This window comes from Rhinoraja longicauda, chromosome 19, assembly GCF_053455715.1.
Source record: "Rhinoraja longicauda isolate Sanriku21f chromosome 19, sRhiLon1.1, whole genome shotgun sequence".
NCBI lineage: Eukaryota > Metazoa > Chordata > Chondrichthyes > Rajiformes > Arhynchobatidae > Rhinoraja > Rhinoraja longicauda.
In genome coordinates this window covers 18,266,481-18,280,844 of record NC_135971.1, presented here as the reverse complement: position 1 = coordinate 18,280,844, position 14,364 = coordinate 18,266,481, and the positions used below count along the sequence as shown (strand labels likewise).

At 50.0% G+C, this 14,364-nt stretch overlaps 1 long non-coding RNA gene and 1 other non-coding gene across 2 annotated transcripts in view; one reads left to right on the top strand and one right to left on the bottom strand.

The window, feature by feature from the left end:
- The window catches only part of LOC144603184 (uncharacterized), a 497,022-nt gene that overhangs the window by 157,611 nt on the left and 325,047 nt on the right, over window positions 1-14,364 (bottom strand). The window lies entirely within an intron of this gene.
- Window positions 1,206-1,369, top strand: LOC144603282 (U1 spliceosomal RNA). The gene has a single exon (XR_013548594.1). It is a non-coding gene; the product is annotated as a U1 spliceosomal RNA (small nuclear RNA).

Genomic DNA, 14,364 nt, shown 5'->3' with positions numbered 1-14,364 from the left:
AAACCTTGGAGACAGCTATTTTGGCAGTAGCAGCCACCAAACGTTTGTTTGAAACTTTGGGGTTTGTCATACATCCAGATAAATCCAATTTTACACCGTCCACTACCATGGACTATCTTGGATTTACGATTGATACTGTTCGCATGGTTGTAACTCTGCCAAAGTGGAAAGCATCACAATTGGCACTATCATGCCACGAACTAATGCATAAACGTCAGCCAACCATACGGCAGGTAGCTAGAGCTATTGGTAAAATGGTAGCAGCTTTTCCAGCTGTACAATTTGGGCCTTTGCACTACCAAAATTTACAAAGAACAAAAGTGCACGAACTAAAGCAAAACTCAGGTCACTTTGACCGAGCATGTATTTAACTGCTGAATCCATTACAGAGTTACAATGGTGGACAAGGAACATTAGCCTCAGTTCCAGTCCCATAATTATCTCCAACTCAGTATTAACCATTCAAACGGATGCCAGTGCCTTGGGCTGGGGAGCAACTAACATGCTATCCAGCACAGGGGGCAGATGGACTAACTCTGAATCATCTTGCCTACAGACACGGGGTATCAACTATTTAGAAATGTTGGGTGCGTTTTATGGTTTAAAAGCATATGCATCTAATACGCATCATGCATATGTCCGGTTGCAATTAGATAATACCACGGTGGTGGCTTATATCAACCACATGTGTGGTATAAAGTCAATATCGTGTGATAAATTGGTCAAAAATACAGTGGCAGACACCAGGTCACGCAAATTTAACGATAACATCAAATGGATGTTAAATCCCAAAATATTTGCCGAAATTACAAAGCAAAATGGCACACCAGATATCGATCTATTTGCATCCAGGCTGAATCACCAGGTACCAACGTATGTCGCTTGGGAACCAGACCCTGAGGCAGCAGCAGTTGATGCATTCACGCTGTATTGGGGGAAAAATGTTCTTTTATGCTTTTCCTCCCTTCTGCCTCATCAGTCGGGTATTACGGAAGATTCAATTGGATTCCGTCCCCAGCAGTCCGGAATTATTAATCCACCCAGTGTCAGGCATTAGTCACCCGTGCCATGACAGAGTCAATCTCCTGGCTTGCAGATTCTAAAAAGACCTCTACTGGGCCTGGGACTGTCTGAGGACGCCATCAACATGATGACCGCATCCCACCGGGAGTCCACCAGGAGACAATACCTGACCAATATAAGGAATACTTACCTGGCAGGGGAGATACCTTGATCACTCAGGAGGTTTTCCCAGGACAAGGCTATCCCATTGCACTTCGGGTGTGCTGACGCCTGCGATGTCCCCAAATGCGGGATACTCGACTGCAAAATTTGTGGTAGTGGGGGACTGCGTTCGCTCTCTCCCCTGTTAAAATGGGAACGGTATTGCTCCAAAACAGGAACTACCTACACTACAGCGACACCCACCAGTGTTGTGCAATTCCTGGTTGGATTACATCAGGAAGGACTCAGCTACAGCGCCATAAATACAGCCAGGAGTGCGTTGTCAGCTTATTTGGTTCCAGCAGCAGGACAACTGGCTTTGGGGTCCCATCCACTAGGAATCAAAATCATGAGGGGCATTTTTAATACTAACTCCTCCAGACCAAGGTACACTCAGATCTGGGATGTCAGCATTGTGCTGACGTACCTTAGGGGATGGCCACCGCCCAGGGCACTCACGCTGGAACAACTTACACTGAAATCAGTCATGCTCATGGCACTAGTGTCAGCTTAAAGGGTACAATCCCTCCACCTTCTGAGGCTCGACAGCATGACAGAGTCATTGGACTGTTTCACATTCCATATTCAGGGACTGGTCAAACAAACTAGACCAGGTACCACGCCTCCAGTCATGGAGTTCTGGGCATATTCATCTGAACCACGGCTGTGTGCCAAGACCACCTCGCCAATTACATAGACACAACATACAACTTAAGAGGGAGAGAAAAAGCCTTATGGATAAGCCACAAGAAGCCTCATGGTCAGGTGACGAGCCAAACCATTTCAAGGTGGCTCAAGCAGGTGCTTAAGTCCGCGGGAGTCAATACGAATGTTTACAAATCTCACTCCACCAGGGCTGCATCTACGTCGGCGGCTAGTCAAATGGACGTGCCAATTGACCATACTCTGGCCAGAGCAGGATGGTCCTCGGAAAGAACTTTCCAAAGGTTTTATAATAAACCGCTGGCGCAACCTGCTACATTTGCAGACAGAATTTTAGAGTCTGCAGATAATATTTAATTTGAGCCCTGGGGAGCTCTCTGTTTTTGTTGTCATTAATAAACCTTTTTTGTTCACAAACAGGTTTCTTGATCGCGATAACATACTTCCTCCCTCTAAGGTCTTCAGACAGTGAGTGAAGCATGAGCTGGTACACGGTTCGGAATCACAGAAGCTTTGAAGTCTTCACGTAGTCACTCACGTGACTCCGAAATAAAATAGTAAGATTAAATGAGAACTTACCAGTTCGAAGTTTGATCTGTATTTTATGAGGAGTTACGATGAGGGACTACGTGCCCTCCGCTCCCACCCTTTTTTATACAGATCAACTGGTAATCAAGTTCTTATTTTTTCTTTACTATATTTATTTCAATCGTTGTGTTTTTTCTGTGAATCCACACCGCTGCTTTGAAGAATGTCGCGCACGCGTGCTGGACGGGGTCTTCACGTAGTCCCTCATCGTAACTCCTCATAAAATACAGATCAAACTTCGAACTGGTAAGTTCTCATTTAATCTTACTATTCTATGTCACCCCTTGCAAGGGAATTAATATCATTCCTTACCAGCAGAGCAACCCCACCCCCTCTGCCCACCTGTCTGTCTTTTCTGTACGTTGTGTACCCCTGAATATTCAGTTCCCAGCCCTGGTCCTCTTGTAGCCATGTCTCAGTGATCCCTACAACATCATACTTGCCCATGACTAACTGAGCCTCAAGCTCATCCACTTTATTTTTTATACTACGCGCATTTAAGTACAACACTTTAACCTCTGACATCCATACTAATCAAGAATCCAGCTATCTCTGCCTTAAAAATATCCACCGACTTGGCCTCCACAGCCTTCTGTGGCAATGAATTCCACAAATTCACCACCCTCTGATTAAAAGCATTTCCCCTCATCTCCTTCCTAACGGAACATCCTTTAATTCTGAGGCTCTGACCTTTCGTCCCTTCCTGCCCAAACCACCCCATCCCCGGGCACATTCCCCTGCAACTGCAGGAGATGCAACACCTGTCCCTTTACCTCCCCCTGTAAGGGGTTTCTGCGCCGAGCTTTCGCCCGACCTAAGGTCCCCGTGCCTTGCTCTGATCCCTTGACCAGGCCGTGCACACTGGTTCCCCGTGAGTGGTTCGACCCACTCACCCCTTACGGTTCTAGACACTGGACTTAGTTGCAGGAGCTCTTATAGTGCAGAAAAATTCCACCAGACCAGATTTTAAAACCAGGGTTTAAATGAAAAAGGCTTTTATTCAGCGCTTGGGACTATTGTCCATGGATACTTATGTATTGCTATATGACATACCTATTAAACACGTACCGAATCACACGAATACTTATAACTATGAATCATTAAACACACACAGTTCCACAAGACATATACACGAATACCTTTTACTTATGAATTCTTAAACACACAGTTCTACAAGACATATACACGACTGTAAGATGGGGAACGTACGACGCATCGCAACATTGACCAACACATATTGTAATACACACCCAACGTTTATTCACAACCACCCTCCCCTCTACCCTAAACTATGTCCAGGATATGTAGGATTTGGAGTACATGCTCACCATGGGGCTATTACTGGGGTTACTGGCTGTTCGTTTTGCAGTATTTCTTCTCGAGTTGCGTGCCTGTTCCTCTCTCTTGCATCCGTTCTTCTTGCCTGTCGTTTCTTCCTCCTGTATTCGTTTGACTTCCTTCTGACTCTCTTCTTGACTTCAGTTGACTTCAAACCCGGTTTTCTCTGCGCTTCTTGACTTAACTTTTTCACCCAAAAGTAGTGGCCAGTTATACTATTTCTGACCCGTCCTATCTCCCGCCAGATCTTGGAATCTCTTTGTTCAAAAAGATATGTATGAGTTTTTCTTCTGATCTGCGCTTATGTTCGGGGATACCGGGGATGGCCAGACGGTGTTAATTGGTATTTCGTTGTGAGGTAATGGGTGTTAACTGGTTTCCCATCACCTACCGGGTAGTTTTCTATGGGCTATTGTGCCCCCTCAACGAGATGAACTGTTTAGGTCGGCTTGGGGCATTGTGAGTATGCTGATGTCAGCGCCCCAGTGTCTGGACTCCGACCTGGTTTCGTAGGTTTCTGCATGGCCAATACCCATCCTTTGTTCTGGCCATGGCTTTGCAGAAAACCTAGAGACTGGGATGTAAGGTTTTTACTTTTTGTGGCTGGTCACGAGGTCCTGCGGCCATTTTAGGACCCACGGATTGTGACATCCTTTGTTAATCTGACCGCAGCCTTTCTCCGCTATCAGCCCCAGTCTCTCGTTTAAAATGTCCAAACTGCAGCTCTTTGGTTTGGTGTTGCTTTCCAAATGAGGGAAAACGTCTCAAATCTTACACCCCCCTCAACTCCATCCAATTTATCCCAAAGAGGAGGAAAGATTCCAAGGGGAGTAAGAGACACCCGTGGCTGACAAGGGAAGTCAAGGACAGCATAAAAATAAAAGAGCAGAAGTACAACAAAGCAAAGAAGAGTGGGAAGCCAGAGGACTGGGACTCTTTTAAAGAGCAACAGAAGATGACTAAGAAGGCAATACGTGGAGAAAAGATGAGGTACGAGGGTAAACTAGCTAATAATATAAAGGAGGATAGTAAAAGCTTTTTTAGGTATGTAAAGAGGAAAAAAATAGTCAAGGCAAATGTGGGTCCCTTGAAGACAGAAGAGGGTGAATTTATTATGGGAAACAAGGAAATGGCAGACGAGTTGAACCGGTACTTTGGATCTGTCTTCACCAAGGAGGGTACAAGCAATCTCCCAGATGTTCTAGTGGGCAGAGATCCTAGGGCAGTGGTGTCCAAACTTTTTTCAAAGGGGGCCAGATTTGATAATGTGAAAATACCCAAGGGCCAATGCCCTCCCCCCCCCCCCCCCCCCCGAACCTTTAACTAATGCGCCCCCTGCCGAACCTTTAACTAATACGCTCCCACCCCCCCCGAACCTTTAACTAATGCGCTCCCCCCCCAAACGTTTAACTAATACGCTCTCCCCCCCCCCCCCCCCGGACCTTTAACTAATACGCTCCCCCCCCCCCCCCCCCGAACCTTTAATTAATACGCTCCCACCCACCCCTGAACCTTTAACTAATACGCTCCCCCCCCACCGGACCTTTAACTAATACACTCCCCCTCCCCCCCCCCCCGGACCTTTAACTAATACGCTCCCCCCCCCCCCCCCCGGACCTTTAACTAATGCGCTCCACCCCACACCCCACCGGACCTTTAACTAATACGCTCCCCGGGAAGGTGTAGTCGCCGTCGCCTCTCCTGCTGGGGGGGGGATGCGGCACTCGCCCGACTGACGGGAGCGCCTGCCAATGAGCGTGCGGGGTGAGGAGAGCTCAGCTGCTGCTCTCCCATCCCCCCGCACGCCCTCAACCCCGCCGCCGGGAAGTGTAGTCGCCGTCGCCTCTCCTGCTCGGGGGGGGGGGGGGGGGGTAGTCGGGCAGCGCTGACCGCCGGGAGGTGTAGTCGCCCTCTCCTCTCCCCCTCCCCCTATCTTCATTCTGTTAGACAGTGCTGGCGGGCCATAAATAATCATTTTTAAGACGGAAGCTGCGGGCCGTATAAAATCTGACCTCGGGCCGCGATTGGCCCCCGGGCCGGACTTTGGACATGTCTGTCCTAGGGTGACGGAGGAACTGAAGGAAATCCACATTAGGCAGGAAATGGTGTTGGGTAGACTGATGGGACTGAAGGCTGATAAATCCCCAGGGCCTGATGGTCTGCATCCCAGAGTACTTAAGGAGGTGGCTCTAGAAATAGTGGAAGCATTGGAGATTATTTTTCAATGTTCTATAGATTCAGGATCAGTTCCTGTGGATTGGAAGATAGCAAATGTTATCCCACTTTTTAAGAAAGGAGGGAGAGAGAAAACGGGTAATTATAGACCAGTTAGTCTGACATCAGTGGTGGGGAAGATGCTGGAGTCAATTATAAAAGACGAAATTGCTGAGCATTTGGATAGCAGTAACAGGATCATTCTGAGTCAGCATGGATTTACGAAGGGGAAATCATGCTTGACAAATCTACTGGAATTTTTTGAGGATGTAACTAGGAAAATTGACAGGGGAGAGTCAGTGGATGTGGTGTACCTCGACTTTCAGAAAGCCTTCGACAATTCCCCACATAGGAGATTAGTGGGCAAAATTAGAGCACATGGTATTGGGGGTAGGGTACTGACATGGATAGAAAATTGGTTGACAGACAGAAAGCAAAGAGTGGGGATAAATGGGTCCCTTTCGGAATGGCAGGCAGTGACCAGTGGAGTACCGCAAGGTTCGGTGCTGGGACCCCAGCTATTTACGATATACATTAATGACTTAGACGAAGGGATTAAAAGTACCATTAGCAAATTTGCAGATGATACTAAGCTGGGGGGTAGTGTGAATTGTGTGGAAGATGCAATAAGGCTGCAGGGTGACTTGGACAGGTTGTGTGAGTGGGCGGATACATGGCAGATGCAGTTTAATGTAGATACGTGTGAGGTTATTCACTTTGGAAGTAAGAATAGAAAGGCAGATTATTATCTGAATGGTGTCAAGTTAGGAAGAGGGGATGTTCAACGAGATCTGGGTGTCCTAGTGCATCAGTCACTGAAAGGAAGCATGCAGGTACAGCAGGCAGTGAAGAAAGCCAATGGAATGTTGGCCTTCATAACAAGAGGAGTTGAGTATAGGAGCAACGAGGTCCTTCTACAGTTGTACCGGGCCCTGGTGAGACCGCACCTGGAGTACTGTGTGCAGCTTTGGTCTCCAAATTTGAGGAAGTATATTCTTGCTATTGAGGGCGTGCAGCGTAGGTTCACTAGGTTAACTCCCGGAATGGCGGGACTGTCGTATGTTGAAAGGCTGGAGCAATTAGGCTTGTATACACTGGAATTTAGAAGGATGAGGGGGGATCTTATTGAAACAAATAAGATAATTAGGGGATTGGACACATTAGAGGCAGGAAAAATGTTCTCAATGTTGGGGGGAGTCCAGAACAAGGGGCCACAGTTTAAGAATAAGGGGTAGGCCATTTAGAACGGAGATGAGGAAGAACATTTTCAGTCAGAGAGTGGTGAAGGTGTGGAATTCTCTGCCTCAGAAGGCAGTGGAGGCCAGTTCGTTGGATGCTTTCAAGAGAGAGCTGGATAGAGCTCTTAAGGATAGCGGAGTGAGGGGGTATGGGGAGAAGGCAGGAACGGGGTACTGATTGAGAGTGATCAGCCATGATCGCATTGAATGGCGGTGCTGGCTCGAAGGGCTGAATGGCCTCCTCCTGCACCTATTGTCTATTGTTATGGGGAGAAGACAGGAGAATGGGGTTAGGAGGGAGAGATAGATCAGCCATGATTGAATGGTGGAGTAGAATTGAAGGGCCGAATGGCCTCATTCTAATACTTTAATTGATGACATTATAACCTGATGACGGTCCAACTTCACTTGATAACCCAGCCCTTCAGACCTGATGAAGTTGTTGTAAACCCTTTTGCACCCACTCCAATTGACTAACAAACCCACCCTTCCCTTTGTCTCACCCTCCACTCAAAAAACACAGGAGCAGGTCATCTGGCCCCACGTGTCTGCCCCTTTCACTGTGAACATGATGACCCCACCACGCACCTCTACCTCCTCTTTAACAACCTCAAATTACCGCTCACCTCAATATCCACCGGCTCCGATCTGCCTCCATATCTGAATAACCCACTTCATTCCTCCATCCCCACCGCAATCTCACAATCCTCCTCACTCTCCACACTCGTCCTCCCCGTCCACCCTCCCCCACCTCACGAAATTCCCCTCTCCATCCCCGGATAAAAACTCCGGGGGAGATGTCTGTTGTCCACCCGCTGTTGTCGGGGTGAAACCCCGGGCAAGGTTTCAGTTGACCGCCCGCCTGTGCCTGAGGCCGAGCGGCCTCTCCCCCGGTCCCGGGGCCGCGCTGCCCGAGTCTCCCCCCGACCCCCGGGGACTCTCTGATTCTCTGCTTCTCCCCCCAGTCTCCGTCACCCTGGATGTGGAAACAGCGCATCCGGGGCTCGAGGTGTCTGGGGATCGGAAGAGGGTGAGATGGGCCGGGGCCCGGAGGAGACTCCCTGACACCGGGAAGAGGTTTACAGACAGTGAGTGTGTGCTGGGATCGGAGGGATTCACATCGGGGAGACATTACTGGGAGGTGGCGGGGAGTCTGTGCTGGAGACTGGGAGTCGCCGCAGAGTCTGTGGAGAGGAAGGGACCGGTCACACTGACCCCGGAGACTGGAGTCTGGAGCATCGGGCGGTGGGGTGGCGGGTTTGATGCACTCACCTCCCCTCCATCCCGTCTCCCCGCCCGTCCCATCCCCGATAGGGTGGGAGTTTATCTCAGTTACGAGTCCGGGACAGTTTCATTTTACGACGCGGACACCAAGTCCCATCTCCACACCTTCACTGGGAATAAATTCACGGAGAAACTTTATCCATTTTTCGGGCTTTGGACTAGCGGTCAGTGGATGAAAATCTGCTCCGGTTCCGCTCCGGGTGTGTAAAAGGGTCGGGTCCCGGGACAGGCGTCAGGAGCGGGGCTCAGGGGCTGTGGGGCAGAAACCCGGTGGACAACAGGTCGGCGCTGAACGGCTCCCATTTAATCCCCAAACTGCAACATGACCTCCCAACTTCCATCCTCAATACTCTGCCTGATGAAGGCCAATGTGCCAAAAGCCTTTTTGACCGCCTTATCTACCTGCGACACGACCTTCAAGGAACCATGCCCCTGAACTCCTAGATCCCTCTGCTCTACAACACTCCCCAGAGGACTACCGTTCACTGTGTGGGTCCTGCCCTTGTTCGACGTCACAAAATGCAACACCTCATTACAACATCGCAGGCTCCAGTCTGCGACCCGCTGGCGCGCACATCACCCGCTGTGGCTCCGCTCACGTTTGTAACTCTTCACCTTTAACTTGACGTTTAATAAAGTCTTTAAAAAGTAACCCGTGTTTGAATTCTCTCCGCGTCTCCGCGTCACGGTACAGAGATCTCTTCAAACAGCAGACACAAGGATCTATGGATACTGGTTTTACAAAAGGAAAAAGACACAGAGAATGCTGGAGTAACTCAGCGGATCAGGCAGCATCTGTGGAGAACATGGATAGGTGACGTTTCACAGAGTGCTGGAGTAACTCAGCGGGTCAGGCAGCATCTGTGGAGAACTTGGACAGGTGACGTTTCACAGAGTGCTGGAGTAACTCAGCGGGTCAGGCAGCATCTCTGGAGAACATGGCGAGGTGACCCATCTTCAGACTGAAAGGAGTGGGGGTGGGGTTGTGTGAAGCTGGAAGAGAGGAGGGGCAGGACAAAACATGGAGAGTGATAGGTGGATAAAGGTAAGTGCGGAATTTGATAGGCAGACAGTTGGACAAAGACCAGAGAAGAAAAGGCAGAAGGTGTGAAAGAAGAAAATAAAGGTCGACACAAAACGCTGGAGTAACTCAGCGGGTCAGGCAGCATCTCTGTAGAGAAGGAATGGGTGACGTTTCGGGGCGATACACTTCTTCAGACTCCCGCCCCCTCCCCTGACATCAGTTAAACCAGCATCTGCTGTTTTGTTTCCTATACAAGAAGATAATGTTCACCTCTGCTCTCTTCCTATTACAACTTTTGTCTTTTTATGTAGGAAGAAGGAACTGCAGAAACTGGTTGATACAGAAAAGGACATAAAACGACACAAGGACACAAAATGATGGAGTAACAACGGGCCAGGCAGTATCTGTGGAGAACATAGATATCCATGATCTCCAGGGTTGGTGCCTGACCCGCTGAGTTACTCCAGCACTTTGTGTCCTTGTGTCCTTTTATGTTTAGTGTATAGTTTACAGTTTGAGAGCGGAAACAGGCCCATCAGCCCACCGTGTCCACGCCGATCAGAAATACACTAGTTCTATCCTACACGCTAGGGACAATTCAGGTTATGCCTGGGTTTGCTGAACAAAACACTGCAATAGCTGGGCGGACCACCTGCGTCCCCCTGCCGCGAGTAGTGCAGAAACGGTGCGCCTAACGGGCTGACGATTGCCTCAGGGGAGGGGGTAAGGCACGGTCTGAATGGACGAGGAACCATAAAGGACCGTGTCGGGCGCCCTCCCAGAGCAGCAGAGAACCCCGGCCTCGGACCGTATCAGAAACGGTGCCAGGAGATCGACAACAGGTCACTACACGGCGGCGCACGTTGCTGTGTACTCGGGGTACGTCAGTGGGTACACGGATACATGGCTCTGTGTGCATTATTTGGTAGTGTAATAAAATACCTTGGTACATAAAACTCTGTTGTGAGAATCCGGTGATCTACCAAACACACAACACCTCCTTCTACAATCATTCTGTAGAGGGTCTTGACCTGAAACCTCGTCTACCCAAATTCCCCAGAGATGCTGCTTGGCCCGTGGAGTTACCCCATCGTTTTGTGTCAATTGTCTGTAAAGCAGCTTCTGTGGTTCCTCGTGTGCCCCTGGTGATGAACGTCAGGCTGGGCTGCGAGTGGGGGGGGGGGGGGGGGGGGGGGGGTCTGGCTCACTGTGCTGCTCTCCGGGGCTGGAGGGGTTAACAGGGCGGGCAAGCGGAAACTAAGTAAGTAGTGGGGGGGAGGGGTTGACAAATTGGGAATATGAAGATGGAGTTAAAGGGGAAGCGAATACAGGAGAAACTGTAAAGGACTCTCGAATGAATGGGAAGGGAAGTTCTAGAAGGGATATGAGAGTAAGGTCAGGGCCAATTGTGACCGGTGCGAGAGGGGAGGTTAATACCAAAGTTAAAGTGTTGTATTTAAATGCGCGAAGTATAAAAAATAAAGTGGATGAGCTTGAGGCTCAGTTAGACATTGGCAAGTATGATGTTGTGGGAATCACTGAGACATGGCTACAAGAGGACCAGGGCTGGGAGCTGAATATTCAGGGGTACACAAAGTATAGAAAAGACAGGCAGGTGGGCAGAGGGGTTGGGGTCGCTCTGTTGGTAAGGAATGATATTCACTCCCTTGCAAGGAGTAACATAGAATCAGGAGATGTAGAATCAGTATGGATAGAGATGAGGAATTGTAAGGGTAAAAAGACCCTAATGGGAGTCATCTACAGGCCCCCAAACAATAGCCTCGACATAGGGTGCAAGTTGAATCAGGAGCTAAAATTGGCGTGTCACAAATGTGATGCTACGTTTGTCATGGGAGATTTCAACATGCAGGTAGACTGGGAAAATCAGGTTGGTAATGGACCCCAGGAAAGAGAGTTTGTGGAGTGCCTCCGAGATGGATTCTTAGAACAGCTTGTACTGGAGCCTACCAGGGAGAAGGCAATTCTGGATGTAGTGTTATGTAATGAACCTGACCTGATAAGGGGACTTGAGGTAAATGAGCCATTAGGAGGCAGTGACCACAATATGATAAGTTTTACTCTACAAATTGAGAGGGAGAAGGGGAAATCGGAGGTGTCAGTATTACAGTATAGGAAATGGGATTACAGAGGCATAAGGCAGGAGCTGGCCAAAATTGACTGGAAGGAGGCCCTAGCAGAGAAGACTGTGGAACAGCAATGGCAGGTATTCCTGGGAATAATGCAGAAGTTGCAGGATCAATTTATCCCAAAGAGGAGGAACGATTCTAAGGGGAGTAAGAGGCACCCGTGGCTGACAAGGGAAGTCAAGGACAGCATAAAAATAAAAGGGAAGAAATATAACATAGCAAAGAAGAGTGGGAAGCCAGAGGATTGGGACTCTTTTAAAGAGCAACAGAAGATAACTAAAAAGGCAATACGGGGAGAAAAGATGAGGTACGAGGGTAAACTAGCCAATAATATAAAGGAGGATAGTAAAAGCTTTTTTAGGTATGTGAAGAGGAAAAAAAAGTCAAGGCAAATGTGGGTCCCTTGAAGACAGAAGCAGGGGAATTTATTATGGGGAACAAGGAAATGGCAGATGAGTTGAACCGGTACTTTGGATCTGTCTTCACCAAGGAGGATACAAACAATCTCCCAGATGTTCTAGTGGCCAGAGACCCTAGGGTGACAGAGGAACTGGAGGAAATCCACATTAGGCAGGAAAAAGTTTTGGGTAAACTGATGGGACTCAAGGCTGATAAATCCCCAGGGCCTGATGGTCTGCATCCCAGGGTGCTTAAGGAGGTGGCTCTAGAAATTGTGGACACATTAGTGATTATTTTCCAATATTCTATAGATTCCGGGTCAGTTCCTGTGGATTGGAGGGTAGCTAATGTAATCCCACATTTCAAGAAAGGAGGGAGAGAGAAAACGGGAAATTATAGACCAGTTAGTCTGACATCAGTGGTGGGGAAGATGCTGGAATCAATTATAAAATTATAAAAGACGAAATTGCGGAGCATTTGGATCGCAGTAACAGGATCGTTCCGAGTTAGCCTTTTGGCTAAGATCAAGTGTAGTATCTGTTCTGGCACAATCTAATGTTCTTATAAGAACAGTGTAAGTATAAGAGCAGTATTTGCATTAGATCATCGACGAGGAGCGGAGGTCAGGAGCACGTGTCTGGTTTAGGGGTGGATCCATGCTGGTTGGGTAACCAACCTAGCACCCTTATCCAGGTGGGATGGCAGCAGCAAGTGGAGCTGGAGGGCAGGGTATCCGGAATACCCTGCGTGTATCGGTGAAGGACCTCAAGGAGGGGAACCCTTTCTCAAGGGATCTCTTCATCAAGAAGGTGCTGCTGGAGGCCTGTGGATTCAAGGCCGGGGACATCTTCTGCCTCCAGGACTTCCCAGGTAACGGATACTTCGACGTTACCTTCCAGAACCCGGCGGGATGGCAGAAGTTGCTGCAGGACTTCCGGGAGAAGGGGGATGAAGCCCCGCTGTCGCTCCTCAAGGTGCAGCCGCTCTTCACCCTCCCCACCCAGAGGGAACGGATGATCACGGTGCACATGTTTAACCCACATGTGCCCGTCGTGGATGTCCTCACCTTCCTTGCGCGCTACGTCGAAGGGGCCGGGAACTGCGTGGACATCAAGGACTTGTTCGGGATCTGGACGAGCAAGAGGCAAGTAAAGGTGAAGCTGAGGGTGGACGGGAAGGGATTCATTGTCCACCCTCCCTCCGTGTTCGCTATCGGAGGGAACCGGGGCTACATGACGTACGTGGGGCAGCCCAGGGTGTGCAGGAAATGCAACAAACCTGGGCACGTGGCGGCAGAATGCAGGACAGTCGTCTGCAGAAACTGCAAGTTAGAAGGCCACGAGACAAGGGATTGTTAAGAGAGTAAGAGCTGCAACCTGTGTGGGGAGGCAGGCCACCTTTACAGGGCCTGCCCTAAAAGAGCAAGCACTTATGCACAGGCGATAAGAGGGGCCGCTGCCAGCACCCCCAGGGTGGACGAGACGCCTCCTACCACGGAAAAAGTCCAAAAAGGAAAGGAGAGCAGGGGCGAGGACAACGCGACCACCAGGAGCCCCCAACCGCAGGACAGAGCCCCCCAGGCCCCCGCCCACGAGGGTGAGTCGATGGAAGAGGGGGAACAGGAAGAGGAGGAATGGAAGGTGGTACAGTCGAGGAAAACATTGAAGGCTGTGCGCACGGAGAAAAAGACGGAGGGGGCAAGCAAGTCCCAAAAAAGAGTCCTCTCCCTGGACGAGGCCAGCAGCCTCTCCGCATCGGAGGATGAGACGACCAGGAAGAGCCGACAACGGAGGCAGAGGCAGAGGAAGAAAACGGGGGAGGAGGAAGGTAAGAGAAAGAACGTGTCTGTTGGCCCCCAGCCCCAGGAGACTGGGAGCAATGCCAATGGGCCCCAGCCCCAGGAGACTGGGAGCAGTGCCAATGGGCCCCAGCCCCAGGAGACCGTGAGCGGCACAACGGCCAATGGGCCCCTGCTCCGGGAGACCGTGAGCGGCACAACGGCCAATGGGCCCCTGCTCCGGGAGACCGGGAGCGGCACAATGGCCAATGGGCCCCAGCTCCGGGAGACCGGGAGCAGTGCAGTGGCCAATGGGCCCCAGCTCCGGGAGACCGGGAGCAGTGCAGTGGCCAATGGGCCCCAGCTCCAGGACACTGGGAGCAGCGCAGTGGCTTCGCCAGAAAATACACCCTGTGCTGAGGAAGCCACCAACCTGTACCACTACCTGTGCGACAAGAATGTGCAGGA